The following is a 23,512-nucleotide window of genomic DNA, read 5'->3' as shown; positions in this document are numbered from 1 at the left end:
ACTGATTTCCGTGATGCACATTTCACTGTGAAGATTTGTAATAAATATTTGATGCCCAAACCAAAATGAATGCTTGCGGGCAAGCTCGCCGCAAGCTTGCGACAAGCTTGCCGCAAGCTTGCGAAGCTAAATTTTAATTTGTACAAGCTTGCGGCAAGCTTGCGCAAGCTTGCCAGTATTTAATACAAAATTCTGCAAGCTTGTGCAAGCTGTGCAAGCTTGCGCAAGCTTTTTGGATGCAAGCTTGCGCAAGCTTTTAGTAACTGTTGGACTTTGAAAATTTCAAAGTATAGTGCATGTCTGAGCTGAAAATGAGTAAAAATTTCAAAGTACAAAAAATATATAAAAAGTTAACAAAAATCATTTTTTCAAGGAAGCTGATTTTTTCCCCAGCATATTGGGATTCAAATTTAATGGCATGAAACACAGTATCTTAATAATCAGTTAAAAAAAATTTTCGGCCTAGCTGTTTAACATGACATAAATTTTGACCTTTCACGACCTCAGAAGCCAATCAAATTTAAAATAAATTTCCCGCCAGTATGTCTGAATGAATAAAATCAAAACAATCTCTTGGCTAATTGGAGAAAATGCCCCCTGAAACATTGACCTTCGAAATGAATAGGCATTCTGTGATACAATTTCCAAATGATCTCTTTGCAAAGGCTTAATTGGCCAGTGTTTCTATACTGTGTAAATCAATAAATAGGTCAACATTGTCTGGTGAAGTTGAAAATAGGACTTGCATTCAAGGCTATGTTTCCATATTTAACAAGCAAATTCGTTGAATTGATATCCCCTGCCAATATGCTTCTGGACACAAAAGTGTTATATTTGACACTCAGCTAAAAAATCATTTTTTTTTTTACGATACAAAGGGCCATAACTCCGTTAATAACAGATGGTGTACAATGCCATTTGGCATGCATCATCCTCATATCCATATATATACTCATACCAAGTTTCAATTAAATGCACCAAAGCACTTCCAAGATATGGCTCCGGACAAAAAAGTGCCAGACGAACGGAAAGACGGACGGACAACGCCAAAACAATATCCCTCCGCCAATGGCGGAGGATAATAATAACCACTGTATTGTATGCGACACAAATAAAAATATATGTAAAAACAAGTGATGTGTTTGTGAAACACTATGTCCCCCTTTTGAGCTCTTTTGACCTATTTATTTGACCTTTGACCTGGAATGGTGACCTTGACCTTTTTCCACTCAAAATTGCAGCTCCATGAGATACACATGCATGCCAAATATCAAGTTGCTATCTTCATTATTGCAATTATAGTTATGGCCAAATGTTAAAGTTTGTGCAAATCAACAAACCAACAAACCAACAGACAGGGCAAAAACAATACATGTATGTCCCCCAGTATAGACTGGGGGACATAAACATTGTTATTGCTGATATTTCAATTCACCTTTAATTTATTTTATTTTTTGCTAATTTTGCTCTTCTTTAATTGTTATTTCATTAAAGTTTTATAAATAACAAGATTTGGTGGTTTTCATCCTTTTAAATATTTAACACAATACTATTTTAATTATATATTTATGTTATCAAAATGAATCAAGTTTCTATGCATGATAAACTATAATAGAAATGTATAGTAGTTTAAATTTCTAAAACACATTTTCCCAGTCTCAAACTCCATGAAATGATACATAAATGACAATGTTTGTTTAATCAGATAAACACTGACCCTCAGCTGACCTGGACCTGGTTTTCTGCAGCCCCAATATTCCCTGACAATGCTGAGCCCTCATACAAGAACCTGATTATAAAACCATCTGGTTAACAGGCTTTGGATTGGTTACTAGTAATTCACAGGAAGTTGTTTACATGTATTTGAATCAAGAGCGTTTAAACAACTGACTGACCTAAATTGTAGGTATAATTCCAAGCAACATGAGGACTTAACATTGTAGTGTAGAAAATACCATGCAATTCTGATAGCAAGGGAGTATTGTGTGAAAAAACAATGTGTAATTAATACAGTGTGGAAATGAACAATAAGTTTGTTTCAAAAGAGGTTCAAAGTGGCTGGTTACTGTGTTTTGGTCTCTGAGGATTCTTCACTGTGTTTTTGGAATACTACAGAACAGCATAAAGGTGTGTATTTTGATTTCTGCATTCCTTTTTAATTTAGATTATTGAATAATATAATTTGAATTATGTTTATGTACTGAGTTCCAGTGGGAAATGTAAAAGAATGATCGATGGAAAGTCAATTTTGTGTGCCAATTTGAATTTAAAACAACAGAATTTCTAACAAAAATAGATAAAAATACAAATATTGCTTTTAAATATATAATTAGTTTATATAAACAACATTTCAGATTATATCATAGGATGGGGGGAAAAAAGGAGACTGCAACAGCTGAGCAGCACAAAAGCAGACAGTGTACAAACCAACACCAGTACAGCTTACATACGGTGTAGTGGAAGCCAACAAAATAAACATGAAGTCTCCAGCTAATGGCTTGAGTTGGACCACTGTGATCAAAGTCTGCAAGGGACTTATCATTGGGAGGAATGTGAAAGGGTAAAACAACAAGCACCACTGTGACAGAATATATTTAAACAAGGGCTGTTTGTAAAACATGCATGCCCCCCATATGGGCTGTCCGTTGTAGTGGCAGCCATTGTGTGAATACGTTTTTTGTCACTGTGACCTTGACCTTTGACCTAGTGACCTGAAAATCAATAGCGGTCATCTGCGAGTCACGATCAATGTACCTATGAAGTGTCATGATCCTAGGCAAAAGCGTTCTTGAGTTATCATCCGAAAATCATTTTACTATTTTGGGTCACCGTGACCTTGACCGTTGACCTAGTGACCTCAAAATCAATAGGGGTCATCTGCGTGTCATGATCAATCTACCCATGAAGTTTCATGATCCTAGGCAAAAGCGTTCTTGAGTTATCATCCGAAAATCATTTTACTATTTTGGGTCACCGTGACCTTGATCTTTTACCTAGTGACCTCAAAATCAAAAGGGGTCATCTGCGAGTCATGATCAATCTACCTATGAAGTTTCATGATCCTAGCATATGCGTTCTTGAGTTATCATCCGAAAACCATTTTACTATTTTGGGTCACCGTGACCTTGACCGTTGACCTAGTGACCTCAAAATCAATAGGGGTCATCTGCGTGTCATGATCAATCTACCCATGAAGTTTCATGATCCTAGGGGTATGCGTTCTTGAGTTATCATCTGGAAACCATTTTACTATTTTGGGTCACTGTGACCTTGACATTTGACCTAGTGACCTCAAAATCAATAGGGGTCATCTGCGAGTCATGATCAATCTACCAATGAAGTTTCATGATCCTAGGCGTATGCGTTCTTGAGTTATCATCCAAAAACCATTTTACTATTTCGGGTCACCGTGACCTTGACCTTTGACCTAGTGACCTCAAAATCAATAGGGGTCATCTGCGAGTCATGATCAATGTACCTATGAAGTTTCATGATCCTAGGCCCAAGCGTTCTTGAGTTATCATCTGACAACCACCTGGTGGACGGACCGACAGACCGACCGACAGACCGACCGACCGACATGAGCAAAGCAATATACCCCCTCTTCTTCGAAGGGGGGCATAAAAATTGAAACTGAAAATTGCCAAATGACATTGACCTTATCTGTTAAAATACCAATTCAAAGCTGACATACTTTTTTCTTTAAAGCGGATATTTGTTGATTTCTGTAGCTTATCAATTTCATGTCATGATCGAGTCATGTAGAAATTATCAGGTTTTCTTTTATCACAAGTAAATAATAATATCACAATGCTATAACATGCTTATACCCTGTTTTTACAAATAAACTGTTAGCTCTGAACTGTAAAGCTAATTTTCAACTTGCAATGAGTTTCATAAAAAAGCAGAATAGCAGATTCCACAGAGCATCATTATGAAACATATCAATTAATCTTTTAATATTTTAACTCATGAACTTGCTTCCTGCTAATTATGGTTGCAGTCACATTTATTGAAATAAAAGGATATAAAAAATAATAACATTATATACATTTCAGTGGTATTGATTTCTCTTTTTTTGCAGAGATCTGGTCTTAAAAAGGTTCACCTTCATCCAGAACACGAAGTGTACATTACTCAGGGGCAACTTTCACAAGAACGGCATGCTGGAGCCATTAAAATCCACAAAAGTTAACAATTGCTCTGCTGGATGTCCTTTTCAGCAGGGAACAACTTGCGAAGTCTAGTGGCCAATGGGCCTGGCAAGGCCAATAATACTTTAATATCAACAACATGTTTGCCTTGTGTTGCCACACAGGCTGTGAAACATTTTGTGTTAAATGCATTTAAAAAAGACAATGGTACACTGTCCTGTCCGATTCAGCTTTCAATGAAATAATTAACAGTAAATTTGCAAATGCTAGAAGGGCACTAGCTTGTTTAAATGTTCAAATGTGTCAATTATGTAGATATGTATATACTATGTTATATAAACTGTTAAATATAAATTGTTCATTTGTACTGTTTACTTTTTCAGATTGGAAGGTTGAACAAACTTGAAAGTACTATTCTATGGAATCTGCAAGCTTGCGCGAGCTTGCAAATAAACATCATCAGCAAGCTTGCGCAAGCTTGTGCAAGCTCGCGCAAGCTTGCTGCGAGGTTCCAATTCTAAGCTTGCGCAAGCTTAATGAATCGCAAGCTTGCGCAAACTTGCGCAAGCTTGCTGCGAGGTTCCAATTCTAAGCTTGCGCAAGCTTCCTTCGCAGGCTTGCTGAAAGCTTGCGGCAAGCTTGCCGCAAGCATGTTAGAAAAGCTTGCGATTTTGGTTTGGGTGTTTATCTCAAACATTGTATTTTGCGTTAATTGACACACGCATTAAATTATTCCGGTATCCTCCGCAATATAGAGAGAGATGTGGATAGCAACGTAAAATCGTATTCGGCTAAATTCGCGAAAAATACGTAAGTCAGTTGTTGTTCGGCGACGACTCGGCAACTCGATCGGCAACTCGATCGGCACTCGTTCAAAATTATTGCTAAATTACATTGTAATCTTATTGGCTTCATTGGGAAAATTTTGTCTTTTTTTGGGAAATTTTAATCAAATTTTTGGGAAAAAACGTCATTTTTTGCAATTGGGAAGCAGCCGAATATCGGCTGTAATTTCTGGCAAAATAAATCACTGATACAGTATAAAATACGTCTGTTACTCATACTTGGCAGGATGGCAGAGTGGTCTAATTGGTTTTTACTCCAGAACTCCAGGGGTCACAGACACTGGTTCGAGCCCTGCTGAGGTTTATTTTTTTTTTATTTTTTATATTTAATTCTTGATTTTTTACTGGAGCTTTTTAGATCCAGTGTTTACATTTATCAATATAAAGCATTTAATGACACACTTCAAAACATGCCAAAAATCTGTAAAAAGGCCCCTTTAACATTATTATATTATGTTGGTTATCTGGTTTATCCAGTGAAAAAATGTTATTATATAAAAATAAAGCTTAAAAAGACTGATGAAACTACTTATTGTTATTAATGTATTAACATACTTCTAAAAGTAATAAACATATAGGCAATGCCATTATTTATTAATGTAGTAAGGCTCCTTAAATGATTGTCCTTATTAATAAAGACGGAATAACCGGCGGTTTTCACACCGCAATTAAGTGGCGACAACATTTTTGGTGCTAGTGAAACACCTGTAACAGCTAAAAATCAAAGGTATCTTCCTGCTTTCTGCAAAATATTGGTCCTCAAATTTTTTACTTTGGCTTTTGGGCAATGATTTTTTTTCTTTTCCGGTCATGGAAAGGTCAGATAGTGCTAATTTGGACATATCTTTTCCCACATATGCAAATGTTTCATTTGTATAACTTCTTTTATGTTCGTAGTGAAGCGTTAAAATCAACCGATAATTTTCGGTCAACTTTTTACAGAAACACCGATTGCGCAATAATTTGCCTAGCAGGTGCGTGGTTATTGCTACTGTAAATGGTAGTTGCAATAATTCAACTCTCAGCTTTATAACTCAAAGGGTTGCTGAGAGTTGCAATGCGCCATCTATTGTCCAAAGGTGCAAAATATCATCATCACTGCAAAGGCTTAGGAACACTGATACTGCAAAAGCTTATCAACGTTTACCTGTCTAAAGCAAAAACATATGCAAATGGTACCATTAAACCAAAAAATAATTGCTTTTTATTTACGTTGCTATTCACCTGTATGAATATTCTATGCTAATTCTGCACTGAGTCTGTACAAAATCTGCCCAGAATCAAGACAGAATTCATTTATTCTGTACAGAGCGGAAACAGACCCAGAATATACCTTGAAATCTGTACAGATTTTCTATGCAGAATTACAATTAAGCAAACTTTTATCTGTAAAGATTATAACCCCAGACAGAATTTTAACACTTACAATTTTACAAGACAGATTTTTAGCAAATGCATTTTAGCAAGGCAGAATTTTTGTACTTGGTAGAAAAATAAGGCAAAATGTTTGACTTAGAAAAAATTCTGATACAAAAATTTCAAAATGGGACTTGTATAATTTAAGAAACAGACTTCTGCTTTCAGTTTCAAATTGCTTATTGCAGGAAACATTTCTGTATTCACCGAAAACCAACAGTAATGTTCAATTGAATCAATTCATACAATAGTTAAAATGACCAAAAATATACAGCATATTATTAGGAACAACAAAATATAGCAATATTTTTCATGTCATAAGGAACATTATAGAAAGTTAAAACTTAAACCAACAGGCTTCAAGAAAAATCTACAATGGAGTGAAATAAGGTTTAATATTTTACAAAGTTTTTATTCTTTGCCTATTGTTGGATAAATTGTCCCAAAATACTGAAAATTGCTAGAAGATGTTGCCTGCTGTATCTCAGCTGTGACATTTTAACTGATATCCAAAGATAGAAAGATCCAATTACCCAAGTATATTCAAACACCAGCATCAGGTGTGGTAAATTTACTCTTTCACCACATATACGTTGGGTAATTGGCTCTCTTTTAATGAAAATATCCATTGGAATGCCAGTGCTTTAACTATACAAAATTTGTGACATGGCAAGAAAAAAAAAACATTATAAAAAGAAACAATTAGGAAATTAAGACATTATAAAAGTGTTGTAATATATATGGTTTAAAGATGTTTGGTTTAGTCTACTTTGAAAAGGACAATACACTTGTAAGTGTGCTACAAAATCACAGAGACTTGACATGTCAAGTTTTCAAGCGAAAATCAAATGTTCAATGAAATGGGGCGCAGAAGACTATGAGGGAAGAATCATCATTAATACCAGAGGTATGTTAAAATTTGCTTTTTCTGTCATCAAAATATGTATTTAATCTGTTGTCAGTATTTTACTTTGTTTTTAAATTTGCTTACAAATTGAAACTTAGAAAAATGCTTCAATTTAACGTTTGTTAAGCAATATTCACAGATTTAAATAAAGTTCAACTTCTGTCTTAAAATATAATTTTTAGTTTTAGATAAGGTGAATGAAGTGTTTGATTTATTTTTAAACAGTCATAATACAGAGGGAGACATTAGCACGGTCAAGAGGCCATGGTCTGCTGGCGGGGAACGAGCACGTCATCATTTCTGCCTGCAAAGGTACATTTTGTCTTGTTTTTTTTTCTAGGTATTTAACATAATGAAATACAGTACAGCCAAAGCGGAACAAACGTATTTCGCGATCCGCGGCGGCAAGGCGAAACGAGTCGATGCCGCGTCAGTCGTTGAAGCCGCGTCAGTATGCGGCGGCAAGTCGCATTTCGCCGCGAAACTTCGCATCTGTCCGCCGAGGCATGCCGCGGTCCGCGACATGATGCCGAGTCGATGCGATCATGAAATATATTTTTTTTTATTATTAGTTACATGTAGTTAACAAATTTTGAAAGAACAATTATAACAATAATTAAAATCATAATAAATTTATTGTGCGCGGATTGTATTAGCATATACATGTAAGCATAGTTAATGTGTCTGGCCAATTATTAAGTTTGTTTCCCGCGTATGTATTTCACACATAAACAAGGTCACGTAATTATGTTTTCGCACATACAAGTGGTCAAGGCTCAAGCATATGGTGGATTTATAAATTAATTGCATGTTGATTCCCCTATTATACCTTAGCTGAGAAAATTAGCAGTTTGAAGCCACATCAATAATCAAGACGGTGACGACGTATTTGTAGTTTTGTTAATTATCAGCTTATTACAACTATTGTTTGAATATGCGTATATAAACACGTTTTATTTTGTTCATATTATACAGTTAATATCGCTACTAATTACCCGATAATCCCGTATATTCCAGTTTTAAAGCAAATGCTGGTAAATATTTACGATACACCAGGGGTTTTTTTAGAGAAAGGGGAAGACGCTGGACGCTGGGTGACAGGGGAAAAAAGAGTGCGAAAGAGACAAATTAGGGGAAAAAATAAAAACTGTTCATTTCAATGTCTATAACTCATTAAAAGAGGCTTGTCTCTGTCTTTTTTGTTCTTAAACACATTTAACACGTATTAAAGTCAAAGTTCTTAATAGATGGGTGTAGATCTTGATAATGGGAAATGTTTTCAACTATATTTCTGTACTGGGGCCGGGGGACGATGTCAATTTTGTGATTTCAATTTCATGATGAATGGGTTGACGATCTTGATCTGCTACAGTATTGGAAGGGAAAGGAGCGGCAGCTGCCGATTGTCTACTTTCACTTTCACAATGTTCGATGTTGATTACCTCAGAATCCTGCTGGGTTATAACGGTTTTCGATGATTCTTTCTTAGAAAATGCCTCGATGCGTTCAGTATCTTCCGAGTCCGAATGTTTTATTTTGTTTGTGTAAGAACGCCAATTGTGAGACATTTTTTTTCTGTTTTCACGTTTATATCTCGGCTTGCACATAGCCCGGATGAAAATTCAACTGGTTTCCGGTAATAAATTGACGAAACACCCTTCTCGCGCAAGACCGGTATCCAGTAAAATAGTCACATGATTATTACGATTAGTTGCCCAGTTTACATGACGTAATTTAAGAGCTATATTTAGAATAACTGGGATTCCCAGATTTTTTGTGTTCGTCTGGAGAGAGAGAGAGAGAGCGAGATCGTTGTACATGGTGCAAATTGGATAATTGTCGAATGCCCAAAGGAAAAATAAACATTTCTTTGAGAGAAAATATTATAATTTAGTGAAAAATGATATTTTTGGTGGGGAAATTGTATTTTGAGGGAAAAAATTCTGGTAGGGGAAGACGCCGAATATCGGCGTCACTTTCTTAGTAAAAAAAACCCCTGTACACAAACATTCTCGATATTTCCTTAAGTATCAAATACATTTGGGCATTTGTTACTATTTATAGAGATGATGAAATAACGTCTAATCGGGGCGTTTTTTTTCTCCACTGAACACGCGATTTACGCCTGACGTGATGTTCATGTATTTATACAACACAAAATACACCCAAACTTTCCAAACGACGTTCTACATGTCTGCATAATTTTCGCGCGCTTTTTATGAAACAAAGGATATTTTAGCACTGTTTATTTGACGCTAGAATTTGCCAAAGGACGCGTTAGCATTAAAATTCTGAAGTGTGTTTCGGATTACAAATATAATAATGATAATCGAACGAAACATAAACAGTTGCGCGTAATTAATTCTACGCTACACATACATATATGTACATGTAGGTGGATATCTTTTAACTCGATCCGCCGCGTACGTATGCGGCGGATTTACTCCGCGAAAGTACGCAAGGTAAATACAGACTCGGCGTCGTTGCGCGGATCGATGCCGAGTGCCACGGCGATACGCCGCGTGAACACACGATTCGGCCGCCGCGGACTAATAATCTGGCCGTGGCGTAGCCGCGGATTATGTTTGTGCCGCTTTGGCTGTACTGTAGTGGTAGGCTTTTTATTTAAGTTTATGACCTGGTTTTCGAAGCATATTTAAATTGAGATTATTAGATGCGGATAGGGCGTATCTGGTCAATAACATATTAAGTTTGCCTAGACTCAATTGATGAGCTTGCACTGAGGCCAAGCTTGGGATAGCATATAGAGCCCAAATGTGTCACTAAAAATAAGAAAGCTTACTGCTCAATAACTTCAGCTTGGATGGAGGTATTTGACTCAAATTTTGCGCGTAGCTTAATCCTTTTTACAGCCAGTCTCCCCCTAGCTCTGAATTAAGTAATGCAGTTGTCTGTTACTGACATAAGTACATATATGGGATAAAATGCATTTTTTGAGTGTCAAATATAACACTTTTGTGTCCAGAAGCATATTGGCGGGGGATATCAATTCAACAAATTTGCTTGTTAATACTAGAATCAGACAATGGTTTGAAATGCAATTGGATGTTTGTGCTATAAATGAAGTTTGTTGGGATGGCACTTGATGTATGATGTCTTTAATACAGGTATGGCATTAATGTTGTAAATCACAAGAATTTTGAAACAGAGTAGTAAGTAGTTTCACCATGTATCAGTTTTTTAGGAATGATATAATTATGTAATATGTAAACATTTATTTTTTCCTGATAGGTTATGTCCAGATGAGGTGCAAAGACCACAACAAAACAGTGCCAGATGACACCTCCCTCAACAAGGCAGCGACACTACACTCCAAATAGAATACTCCAGGAAAATATTGAAATCAACTTATTAAAAAACAACTTAACCAACTGATGAACTAATTACTTTGTTGCACATTGGAGTGGCATACATTTTTATAGTATCTCTTGTTTAAATTGAGACTCAACATAGGGGGTGTTAAATTGTGATTTTTACCCTGTCATAACGTAATCAGATCAACAACAAAAAAATTACTGTCAGTTTATTTCATTATATATATTTTATTGTTTATATTTTATAATTTCAATAAAAAATGTTTTTTATTGACAGTCTGTGTATTTTGCTTTTTCTTCCTGTATACATTTTTTGTACAGAAAATTTTCTGTACCGAATTTAATAGTATACAGATTTTATTCTGTACTGAATTATATATTATCACATTTTGGTTCTCCCCAGATTTAATTCTGCCCAGATTTTTTTCTGCCCCGAAAAAATTCCGCTTAATTTGTAAAATCTGTACAGAATTTGTTCTTTGTTTATATTGAAAAAATCTATAAATAGAAATTCGGTTCAACTCATTTTAAATGAACACCAAATATTTTCTGCCCAGATTCTTTACAGATTTTGTGTATTTTATTCTGTATATAATCTGGTTGCAGTCTGCCCAAATATTTTCGTACAGGCTTGAATTGACAGCAAGAATAGTGTGTTGAAATATCATTGTGTATTTTAGGTTGCATGCAATGGAAAATGTCCATTACTGCCATTCAGGTAAACCTAATGTGTTTATGTATAATCGGTCTTGCGCGAGAAGGATGTTTCGTCAATTAATTACCGGAAACCAGTCGAATTTTCATCCGGGTTATGTGAAAGCCAAGATATAAACGTTAAAACAGAAAAGTCTCACAATTGGCGTTCATACACGAACAAAATAAAACATTCGGACTCGGAAAATAATAATTGCGTCTACGCATTTTTTGAGAATGAATCATCAAAAACCGTTGAAAACCCAGCACGATTCGGAGGTACAGTCTAACCTGTCAATAAAGACCACTTAAGGGATTTGGTCGTTGTGGTCTTTGTTTACAGGTTGTCTTTATTCGCAGGATCGATTGAAACTTTGCAAAATATGCTACTAGGATTTTAACAGGTACCTTATCTATGTATGTGCTCTATTGCTTAAATGGTTGAATACTAATGCATGTATAATGTCATAAAGGATTGAAAACACAGTTTTGATTTTATATTTATTATTTCAATTTCCTTATGTTTTTTTTATTTATTTCATTAATCATATCATGTATAAATAACTATTGACATACATGAATATTTACTTGGACTGACAAATTCCGTATCGATAATCTTATCACGGAGAAATTTAAGAAAGGAATGAATATCAAAATGTATGTTTGTAATTGGCATTGTAATTGTAACGAAACAGTAAATTTCCTTAATGAGTTGATAAGCCCCAAACTTTTGTTTGATATTTTCGGCAATTAGTACATTAATCACGAGTCACTTAAATACAAGGGCAACTTCTTACACTTTCGACAAACTGATAAATGCGTAAAAGAAGCAGGCGGCTACCAATTAGCAATGTGTGTTAAGTAAACAAACAACTGCTATCGAGTTCAGTAAACTTTCACTTGCCAATATCTCCATAACGACCGACGAGTCTACTGGTAAGATGTTTATCATGTGACTATCACAGCGTCATGGTGGCCATTTTTCTTATTGAAAGTTGCGAAATCATTGATTGTTATGATTGAAGTGGTCTTTGTTAGGTATCAATGGACATTTGGGAATGTAAAATGGCGGTCCTTGGTCTTTGTTCGCAGGTGGGCTTTATTCGCAGGTACAATATATAGTGAAATCGTTCGGGAGGAAATCGTTGTGGTCTTTATGGACAGGTGGTCTCTATTAAAAGGTGGTCGCTGGGACAGGTTGGACTGTACATGTAATCAACATCGAACATTGTGAAAGTGAAAGTACACAATCGGCAGCTGCCGCACCTTTCCCTTCCATTACTGTAGCAGATCTAAATCATCTATACCCATTCATCATGAAATTGAAATCACAATATTGACATCGTCCCCCGGCCCCAGTTGAAAACATTTCCCAGTATTAGATCTACCCCTGCAACTTTATTTAGGACTTTGACTTTAATATCATACTTGTTCATGTGTTTAAGAACAAAAAGGTCAGAGACATGCCTCTTTTTCTTAAAAAAATCCCCCTGAAGTCTGTAGGTGAGTTATAGACATTGAAATGAACAGTTTTTTATTTCCCCAAATATGTCTCTTTCGCGCTCTATTTTCCCCATCTACCCAGCGACCAGCGTCTTCCCCTTTTTCTAAAAAAAAACCCCTGCGTATGAACGATTTATGGGTCGTTCATGGGGATCAATTATGGTGTTTGTCCCCTAATAATGGTCGATAATGATCTATTATTAGAGGTACACGTGGAGTAAGAGCAATTAAAAATATGCTCAAATTGTTTGTTTGTTTTATTTGAATTAGTTTAAACCTATTTATTTTAGCTTGATTGCATCGAAAGCCATAGGCTTATATAAACTCTCTCGAGTCCATTTCCTGGGAATAGAACCAGTACTTGGTGTCTTTTGGGGGAGATAGAAGGAAAGCTCCCAGTGGGGTTCGAACCCGTGACCTCCTGATCGCTAAACGGACACCATATCCACTATGCCACGGCGATCTTTTAAATATTTTAATTGTTAACGACTATTGCAAAAAATAACGAGGGACAAAATTGTCACAAAACCAGGTTTTCATTGTGAAAAAAAAATCTGATAAAGGGAGAAAACTCAAACTGAACTTTTGAAATGAACAAACAAAATTAACCCCCTTTGTAAGTTTGTTTTTAAAAAAAATCTATTTTTAGTCGTGGTGACCTTGACATTGGAGATATTGACGTGATTCTTTCGTGCGACACACCATCCCATGATGGTGAACAAATGTGCCAAATGATTTTAAAACCTCACAATGAATGACATAGTTATGGCCAGGACAAGCTCATTTATGGCCATTTTTGACCTTTGAACTCAAAGTGTGACCTTGACCTTGGAGATATCCACGTAATTATTTCGCGCGACACACCGTCCAATGATGGTGAACAAATGTGCCAAATGATTTTAAAATCTGACAATGAACGACATAGTTATGGCCCGGACAAGCTTGTTCCGCCCGCCTGCCAGCCCGCCAGCCAGCCCGCCTGCATTCGCCAATCTAATAACCAGTTTTTTCCTTCGGAAAACCTGGTTAAAAATAGTATAAAGAACTTGCTTCAAAAACAAACCATAAGGCCTAAATTAAAATTAAGTTTGTTTGCCCTTTACCGACCGACCCACTTTTTACCCCCCGACCCAAAAATTTTTATTGCGATTTCTGAAAACATTTTTTTTTTTTTTTTTTCGCCAATCATAAAAGAGCCGAATGCAATATTTATTTGTGCGCATATTTATATCCCTGTCCATTCTTATCGCCCCTGACCAATCTAGGTCGCTCCGATGGTTGGAATTTCACAACCCCAGAATAGACAGTAATGCAAGCGTCTATAACCAGCATCGCGATCGGCGGTGTTTCGTGAAAATGGCCAAACGACATCATACTTAACTATTGGTTCGCGAAAGTAGTCTTATTGAATACTAACTATCGAATTTACGATGGACATCATATAATTAGTATGGATTAATGAAAAAAAAGTGTCATTCTACAATGAAGCATACGTTTTAGATACAAATAAAACTCTTTTTTTTGAAAATGTATGAACTGAATGTCACAGAACAATTGTTTGAAAATTGAAATGCAGTCTACTCCCATAGAAAAATAAATCTAACAGTTACCGGATTATTGTTCGAAAATGCAAAATAAAAGACAAACATGATTAGATTTATATGCAAGTGGATCTGTGTTTAATCAGATTCATGTGCATATTCTGCTTTATTATGCTTGCCACTCTAAACAGTTTACTGTAATGGCATGTTAGTGAAATGGATATTTAAAGGTAAACTTATTTAATATATTAATGTCTCTTAGCTAAATGCATAGACAACACTCAAGTATATATGTTTCAAGTAGGGATGGCATCGAATACCAATATCGGTATTCGAATGTTCCCAAATTCATTCAATCGAATATTCGAATATTCGCATAAAACGACTGGATTGATTTTTCCTTGTTATGTGTTAATTTCCATTGGTTTGTAATTTATATCCGTTTGCTAAATACAAGGCTGTTTATTAACGTTGCTATCGAATAATTGTATCGCTGTCGACTAATACTATGACCGATACTGTGATCAGCACAAATAGAACGAAAAACATCGTGTCATAGAATTTTATTTTTTAATGATTCCACAGATTTGTAGCAGACCGCGCATATTAAAAACTAAGTTTACACACATTACACGTTGCGGTCTTCTTATCCACAGACCTCGTAAAGTATTCCATACTGCAGAAAGGGATGGTGGCATTTTCAGATTTGAATTATGATTCCTTGATGATTGTTTAATTTATATCATCTGTTACTTTTGAGTAATTCACATATTTAAATGTCTGTTCAAACTGTGATCACAAAACCTAAGTTACTATTCGCCAGTAAATTGAAGCCCTTAATTGGTACCTAATTGACAAACAACAGTTCGGACTCTTTCTTATAGTAAGTATATTGCATTGCGCGATTTGAGTAATTCACACACTTAAATGGCTGTACATACTGTGATCACAAAACTTAATTATTATTCGCCAGTCAATTGAAACCGTTGATTGGCACCCCATTGGCAAACAACAGTCGGGGCCTTTCTTAGAGCGTGTATATTGCATTTCGCAATCAACACTGATACGGGCCGCGTTATCAGTTTGACACGAAGAACGTCACGTCAAACATGTTACTCCCAGGTGATTTCGGTTGCATTTTAGTAAGCGGTTCATGAAATATTTGTGAAATTACGTTTGGAAAAAAATGCGAATATGCGAATATCATTTTTATTATTCGAATGCTGACCATTCAATCGAATATTCGAATAATCTTGCCATCCCTAGTTTCAAGCGTTAATATATCCACAAACTGAAACTAACACGCTTAATTTATTTCCCCAAATCAAGTTTTCATGCTAATGTTAGTTGCAATAATACAACTCCCAGCTATTGACCTTCTGAGCTGTACGAATGTACTCATTAAAGCTCAGAGCATTCAAGAAGAACTAATGCTTATGTTCAGTTTGCCTTTCCGTGAATTTACTTTGCCATGCCGAGACTATGCACTAACCGGTCAAACACTTTAAATTGAGGCCTGTAAAAATTTCAACTGGCCTGTGAATTGTTTCTCCTGGTAGGCAAGTCTGGCCTGTTAAATGTCTGAATTTTTCCATTAAAGGCTTTGGGCTGTCTTTCTACACTCCTTCAATGCTTGTTGCATGCTAATTAAGCCCAATTGAAGAGAAAGGTTGAAGTTAAAAATAAAAGCTGTCTGGCAGTTAAATAATAACAAATGCATTTGAGCAATTAACATCATATTATAATGAACACGTATTTGATGTTATAACACACAAGCATGCATTTGATATTGATATATGCAAGAAACAGCAAACAAGATAATGTAAAGCTACATAGGGCTTCGTACACTGCAACAGTGCTTTAATAACGCTCGATTGGTCATTGTCGGCTCGGGTACTACTTACATGTACCCCGGGTACTCTTAAGTATACTTACATGTACCCCGGGTACGATAAATATACTTAATCGTACCCGGGAAATTTGACGCTAAATCGGTCGTTGTCGGCTATTTTTTTTTCAAATTTTAATTATATTGACATTTATATCAATTTTCTGTAAAATGGCCTTCTATATTATCGAAACTCATACTCAAAAAGCATGTTGATGCAGTTTTTTTAAAGAGAAGTTTGTTTAAGCTAATCGAAAGTGCGTTTTACAACATCGGATTTGGGGAGGAAATACTACTCGGGTATAGTCTAATATCGACTTAAATATTAAGTATATTAAACGTACCCGGGGTACATGTAAGTATACTAAAGAGTACCCAGGGTACATGTAAGTAGTACCCGAGCCGACAATGACAAATCGAGCTTTAATAACAGTGTTTTAAATATTCATAGAATATTAGTGTATTAAAAATATAATTTCTCAAATAAAATAAAATAATTTTCCTACCTACCTACCCACCTGTAAAAATTAGGGTCGGTAAAGGGCAAACCAACAATATTTTTATTGTGGCCTAACTGATGTGTGTTGCGGTTGTGCGTAATTTAAGTCATAACTACAATTAATTGGAATCAAACGTCTTATTTGCATGATTGCTCCCGACCATTTAAAATTTGTTCACATTATTTTCTTAACGGCGACTATAATTTACATGTAACAGTACCAATATTTAATATATTCAGATCCAATATATATATAGTTTCTTTCATATTTACGGAATTCGCTACCCTTCCCAAAATAAAATACGCTTTTTACCAAAAAACGCTTAAAAAAGTGTATTTTTTCTGCGCTTTTTACTAAAAGTGTATTAATTCTGCACCTTTTTCATTAGTAAGTGCACTAAAGTGCATTTTTTCTGTACCTTCATTTTCTTCAAGCGTATTTTTCTGTACTTTTTTATCTAAGAAGTGTATCTTTTTCAATACAAGTGTATCTTTTGTAGACAAAGCGTATCTTTTTATGCAAGAAGTGCATTTTTGTGCATTTAAGTGAATCTTCTTATTTGTCAAAAAATAAGCTTTCTGTACAAGTGTATCTTCTTAAAAATAAGTATAACTCTAATATTCTGTGTATTTTTAATCATTTACTTAATCAGAACACTATAGGAAATAACTGAAGTTAAAGGACAGCAATGTCTTTAATAGCAGGCTGGTACTGAATTCTTTCTTATCTTCACATTAATAATGTCATTATATTAATGGTCTTATTGTTGAAATTTGTCTGCTCATAAAATTAAACAACCCACATAAGTGTTTTTTTTAAGTTATTCAAAACATGTTATACACAATATATCACTATGATGTGAGAAATCATTAAAATAAAAATGTTATAATTACGTCCTATCTATCTATTTTGTATTTGTCTATCTATTCTTATCAAAATTAAAAAATATCTGGTTAAATAACAATTATGAATTAAGTCAATAAATAGCACTTTCCAATAAATTGAAATAAGTGTAAATGTTCTGTCAAATACAAATATGTTTAAAAGCAATATTTTCATCTGTTGCCATTTACATTCAGTTTCATATGATACCATCATATCCATTTTCTTAATTTGCAATAAAATAATAAGATGCCAAACATAGCCTATGTTACATAAACAGTCAACAAAATAACAAGACAATACCTAAAAACACCCCTTTTCACACCACTAACAATAAACAGATAACAATCTGTCAGGCATTCAGAGTTAAACAGGGTACTGATTATCTAGGGGCAGATAAGGCTACTGATAGGGGTTGCCCAGACATAAGGCTAGAATGAGGTATAAGACTTTTGATTGGTTCAAATTTTTGCACAGGAAATTATTTGAAAACAACAACTTTTGAAAAACAAGCTGGTTTCAGCAATTGACCAGTCGCCAACTCCGCCCACATTTTGTCGATCAGCCAATCAGATATCAGCGATTTTCCTCCTTCTTTATAAAGTACAGGTAAACGGCACTTTCCCAATTACGAAAAAAATACAAATTTCCCAATTGCTGTCCTTAAATTCCCAATTAAAGGTAAAAAAAAAAAAAAATTTTTTTTTTTCTTTTTTAGCAACATTTAGTTAGTTTCCCTTTGCAGCTCTATAGCTTAAACCTAGGTTTATATAATATTGACAGCTTGAAAACACTTGGTTATCAATTTTAAAGTATTTGGGAGCAAAAAATCAAATACACCAATTTCCCAATTTGAGGTTTTCACGACTCGATTTTTCCCAATTTTGAGGTTTTCACGACTCGATTTTTCCCAATTGGACCGGTACGGGTACTTTTCCCAATTGGACAAGGAAAATCGCTGGATATCGATTTTTTCACACACCCCTCAGCAACGCTTATCTGGCCGCCACTTTGTCCGACAAACAAAGCGTGTTGTACATATGGAATGGACGTAATTTTTAAGAGTTTACACAGATTTTATATCAAATGCATGATCATTACTGTTCAATCATTATTCAAAATTGTAGGTGCTATACATTCTTTATAAAAAGTTATTATTTTATCTTCATTTCTTGAACATATTAACGAGTAATGAGAAAACAAACACAATCAATAGTTTAACCACACCAGGTGTGTGTTCTATAAAATGTGTTATACCGTTTGATGCACAATATTATTAAGCAGTTTGGGCAACATAATAATTGCCACACGTGCTTATTAATCTCAGCGTAATTGTCGATGATTAATAAATAACAGTATGTTGCGTGGATCTCAGAATGAAGGAACATTAAGGCATTGTTAGGTACTGTACACAAGAAAAGAAAACTATTTAATTACTTAAATGATTTCCAATTATATATTTATTTTCTGTGGATCATAAACAAGGGAAATCATTATAAATTGTTAACTTTAATATTGTTTTAACTGAAGTAAAAACAACACAAAGGTGATTTCAACGCGGCTTAGCCAGCTTAAAGCGACTTCAAGTGCAAAATGTACGGCTTATAATACAACAACAACATTTCTAATACAACATATATTGATACGGGGAGAAATGTGAAAATTGCAATTAACATGTAAGAGCCATCTTCTTATAAATAAGCAAATGCATAATATGCTAAATGTATTCAATTCGAATGTTCGTGAACAGCACCGTAATACCAACATTTCATTTTTTGATAGTGAAATGTAACAGGTTCGCATTAAACATAAATGAAATAAAATGCATATTAGACTATCTGTTAATGAAACCACGAAATTAGGCCTGTATTAAATTATGGTTACAATCAAAATTTAATTTATATCCTAATAAAACAATTCGGTGTCTTTTTAAAAATAACACAATAAAACAAAAATCTTAACATTTTTAATAAACAAAAAACCCATCATGATATGGATATGTCATTTGCATTTAATAAAAATATTTTCAATATTATATATGAATAGCCACCGGGTTCACTGTCAGACGGTTGAAAATCAATATGAAATAAATGCTCATTTTTACAACGGATTTTTCATCCCCTCCCTATATAATATGTATAAGAAACGTTTCTGATAGTCAGTCTGCCGTTAACTCATTTATTTTGATTACGCCATTTCTCTCTAAAGTTTTTATGATTGTATTAACGTTTTACAAAGCAGTTTAGGTTAGTGTGCGGCTTTAATAATTTATTTTATAGAAAAGAGCATAATACATCATTACATATATAGAATTTCCCTCACGTAATCCGCTATAATTGCGATCTGCTTGTCAGAGTTTTCTAATCACTAGACCACGTGACTATGTGGGCGGAGCGATCGATAATTTGGCGACTGGTCAATTGAATATTGAGCTAAATTAAATTAACATTGAGACTTATAATTGTTCTGTAAAATGTATTGAAATACTGTCAGCATGAAGTTTTGTGTGATGAAAACAATGTGTTTTTTACTACAATTTGGAAATCATCAGTTTGTTGGAAAAGAGGTTCAACTGTTGTTGTTTTTTTGGAATACTGTAGAACAGTTTTAACAGGTTTGTATTGTCATTTCTTCATCCTTTTTTTTATTTAGTTTATTGAATTAATTATGATCACTAGTATATTTATGTATTGTCACTGGGAAATGTAAATTGATAAGTTAATGTATCGCAATTTAAAGGAAAAACAACACAATTTGAAGCAAATATAGATAAACATACACATGACAAAGTGTAAATGTTGTGTACAGTGAATTGTTGGGGTTGTGTTTTATGATTATTGTCATCTTTATTGTTATTTATTGATATTTCTGGTTATTACTGAACAGATTTCTTTCCCTCATATTTTAATGTTGAAGGTTAAACTCTTGCCCCAAGAGCAAAAGGGGTTATCATACTACCTGATGTATGGACTTTTAAACCAGGCTTTTACCCTGCAGAGCTGGCCAACTTGAGGGGAACTGAAGTGGGCAAACCTCGCCCTGTCCTTGAACAAGAAAGCTGGATTTGTTGAGAGGTAAAACTATACAGGTTATTGCATTTTAAAAGCGTCACAATTCTGACCAATGTGACAAATATTGTTTGAAATGTGATGAAAGTAAATTACAAGCTTTGGAAAATTACCAATTGTAAATATTTTGTCAAAACTCCTTTTCTTGTTTTGGTTCCAGAGTATCATTAAAGCTGAAATCCAGCATGAAACCAGGGAGGTGAAGGCCATCGCACAGGCCATGTGCCAACTATTCACTCCCCACCAGCTTGTGACTTGCTCCATGAAGGGAGCAACAACTACAACGGGGTCACCAAGACCAAGCCTCCCTGCTGCTGAGAGAAATGCAATCATTGGTACTTTTTCTTCATCATAAAAATTTGAAGTACCAGTTACCCGTATAAAAATTCAATACACAACCTACAAATATTTTTCAGATCACTTACTGTTTACAGTTGCATAAATGATCATTATTACATCATTTGTGAAAAGGGGGAGTTTTTATTATCCAAGTGACCGTTAACAATGTTGATTTTTTTAATTCATGAAGACAGGGATTGAAAAACTTTGCCCGTGTCTCTAATCACTGTCTCCAGGACAATCAGTTCTAAACTCATTTGTGTTGACTTCCTTAATATGCAAATATTTAACCTCTTTTTCTGGCTAGAGTATTTTCTATTTAAGAACATTTTTTTTTTTGGCATGTTTTTAAAATGAATAGTCTATTATATTTTTTCAGATGTCATAGCCAAAACCTTTGACAAGCCTCTGGTGGATGTTAAAGAAAAGATGAGAGGTTGTTTAAGGCGTCTGCGGCTGATGCACAAGTAGACTGAAGTCTTTGTAAATAAAATGTGCTGTTAAAATGATTATTTAACCATTGTTTTCACTTTGTTATATAGATTTGCACCTGTTGCAACATCATTAACTTATTTTTGTGCTCCCGATAGGGTCTCATATAGCAGTTGAACTGTCCGTCTGTCTGTCTATCCGTCCGAAAACTTTAGCATTGGTCATAACTTTTGCAATATTGAAGAAAGCAACTTGATATTTAGCATGCATGTGTATCTCATTGAGCTGCACATTTTGAGTGGTGCAAGGTCAAGGTCATCCTTCAAGGTCAGAGGTCAATATCCAATGGAAGTAATCTTTAAAAAGAGGTAATTTCTATACCTGCCAAATGATATTCAAAACCTTGTTAGGACTGAGAAAGAACGTTTTTACTTGTTCGCTATTTGACAATTTGGTAACCTATGTCTTTCATATTTGTTAATACTTTAACCCAATGTCTTTCAACATATTTGATTTCACATTGCAATTTTTGTGATATTGTTTAATAATGTATATTATTGACATGTTATTTTTCATTGTAAAAATGAATGTAACCCAAAAAGTATGGGGACAGGGAAACATGCTGTTAAAAATGCCTGATTGTATGCTGTGATTTCTTTGAATGTAGATATGTTATTTAACATATCTAAATAAATTCGCCAATCTAATAACCAGTTTTTTCCTTCGGAAAACCTGGTTAAAAATATACACTTGAGTGTATTTATGCACTTAATTAACGCAGTTAATATGCACTTAAATACACTTGAAGTGCAGTTCCTGGGGAACAAATAAAACTGAAGCGTATTAGTGCACTTTAGTACACTTAAATACACTGAAAAATACACTTAAGCGCATTAATACACTTGAAAAGTGTATTTTTTGAGAGAACTGAGGAGCTGCGCCATGAGCGCATGATACGCCCGTCGTTCGCCAATGAAGTAGTAAGGTAATAAATCCATCGAAGGATATTTGAGCTACGGTAGGACATTCAATGAAATCACGAAATTTTGACGAACAAAGTCCCATAACTCTGGAACAACAATTCAGAATTCCGTCAAAAACGAAAGGGGATCAGGGTTTATCAATATTAAGATTGTGTTGAAATTTGAGAAAAATCCATCGAAGGATATTTGAGCTACGGTAGGACATTCAATGAAATCACGAAATTTTGACGAACAAAGTCCCATAACTCTGGAACAACAATTCAGAATTCCGTCAAAAACGAAAGGGGATCAGGGTTTATCAATATTAAGATTGTGTTGAAATTTGAAAAAAATCCATCGAAGGATATTTGAGCTACGGTAGGACATTCAATGAAATCACGAAATTTTGACGAACAAAGTCCCATAACTCTGGAACGACAATTCAGAATTCCGTCAAAAACGAAAGGGGATCAGGGTTTATCAATATTAAGATTGTGTTGAAATTTTAAAAAAATCCATCGAAGGATATTTGAGCTACAGTAGGACATTCAATGAAATCACGAAATTTTGACGAACAAAGTCCCATAACTCTGGAACGACAATTCAGAATTCCGTCAAAAACGAAAGGGGATCAGGGTTTATCAATATTAAGATTGTGTTAAAATTTGAAAAAAATCCATCGAAGGATATTTGACGTAGCGTACGACATTAACAGACGGACGGACAGACGCGGGGTATACCATAATACGTCCCGTCATAGACGGGCGTATAAAAATGCAGAAAAAACACACTTTTTTGCTCAAAAAAATGCACTTGGTAAAGTGAATAATACGGTGCCAATACCGCTGCGTTTTATGCGCATTAAATGCGCATTTTACACACTTTTTCGGGAAGGGTATATACCTGCAACACATTTTTCTTTAGTCTTTGTGCATGACAGAATACAATCTAATAAACGACCAGTAGTTGGAAGCAAGATTTTCCATGGGTCACAGAATGTTTTTCAATATTTTTTTTTGCTTTCTGTTTATTTTGGTTGTTATTTAA

At 34.8% G+C, this 23,512-nt stretch overlaps 3 long non-coding RNA genes across 3 annotated transcripts; all 3 read left to right on the top strand.

Moving 5' to 3' along the window:
- Positions 1 to 1,270: 1,270 nt before the first annotated feature.
- LOC127870471 (uncharacterized) lies at positions 1,271 to 4,232 on the top strand. Its single transcript, XR_008044836.1, has 3 exons — positions 1,271 to 2,127; positions 2,355 to 2,560; positions 4,085 to 4,232. It is a non-coding gene; the product is annotated as an uncharacterized LOC127870471 (long non-coding RNA).
- A 2,007-nt stretch (positions 4,233 to 6,239) lies between these two features.
- LOC127869361 (uncharacterized) lies at positions 6,240 to 10,857 on the top strand. The gene is made up of 3 exons (XR_008044531.1): positions 6,240 to 7,322; positions 7,548 to 7,634; positions 10,575 to 10,857. It is a non-coding gene; the product is annotated as an uncharacterized LOC127869361 (long non-coding RNA).
- A 7,080-nt stretch (positions 10,858 to 17,937) lies between these two features.
- On the top strand, positions 17,938 to 21,859 carry LOC127869359 (uncharacterized). The gene is made up of 3 exons (XR_008044529.1): positions 17,938 to 20,738; positions 20,893 to 21,067; positions 21,451 to 21,859. It is a non-coding gene; the product is annotated as an uncharacterized LOC127869359 (long non-coding RNA).
- Positions 21,860 to 23,512: the final 1,653 nt, after the last annotated feature.

This window comes from Dreissena polymorpha, chromosome 2, assembly GCF_020536995.1.
Source record: "Dreissena polymorpha isolate Duluth1 chromosome 2, UMN_Dpol_1.0, whole genome shotgun sequence".
Classification (NCBI taxonomy): Eukaryota; Metazoa; Mollusca; class Bivalvia; order Myida; family Dreissenidae; genus Dreissena; species Dreissena polymorpha.
This window is presented reverse-complemented; position numbering and strand designations above follow the sequence as displayed.